The following is an 868-nucleotide window of genomic DNA, read 5'->3' on the forward strand; positions in this document are numbered from 1 at the left end:
GTGTTTCGTTATTAAGCATGAGACTTTACCTAACCAAATGATCTAATGGAGTTAAATCTCATGAACGAGGTGGTCAATTGACAGTTCTATTTCGTGAATTTATTCGTTTAGCAAATGTTTCTCTCATTAAATTGATCGTATAGCGCACTGTGTGGCATGTGCCACCGTCCTGCTGAAATCACATCATGAATTGCCAAACAAAGCTGAACTCAAAATAACCGATAGTTGCAAAATCTGCAATTAAAGAAAATAGAGTTGCCAATTTAAAGTACACCGCCTCTACAAAACATCATATATATATATATATATATATATATATATATATATATATATATATATATATATTCTTCAGAATAAAGCTATCTAACAATCAACTGGTATGGAAACCTGTGATTATAAGTTTTACAAGATATTACTGGCAGTAATATTCTATAAGTACTATCCCACCTAAATAAGAATTGCTATTTGCTAATATTTTCTCCTCTGAAGAGATGGTAGATATCGAAATCCTATAGAATAAAGAGTTATATTTCAAATGTATTCTTTGTCTTACATAGAATAATAAAAATGTTTTGATTTGAAATTTAAACATTTCAGGTCATAAATTTTTAAATTCATTGATTGCAGAGGGCATCTTTAGGATTTATTTTTTATTTATTTTTATTTTTTTAAAAGGAAAAATGCAGAAGAAGAAAACGATCATACGTAAATGAAAAAGAAACAGTGTTAGAATCCTACACATATCGGAAGGAAACTATGTGTGTGTATGGGAAGGTTGGGTTGTTCAATGTCTATATATAGATATAGATATAGATATATACACTTTTAAATATACGTTAAATAAATATGTACACTTTTTTTTTCTCTA

This window comes from Euprymna scolopes, chromosome 15 (genome assembly GCF_053919585.1).
Source record: "Euprymna scolopes isolate OS-2025 chromosome 15, ASM5391958v1, whole genome shotgun sequence".
In the NCBI taxonomy this organism is placed as follows: Eukaryota; Metazoa; Mollusca; class Cephalopoda; order Sepiida; family Sepiolidae; genus Euprymna; species Euprymna scolopes.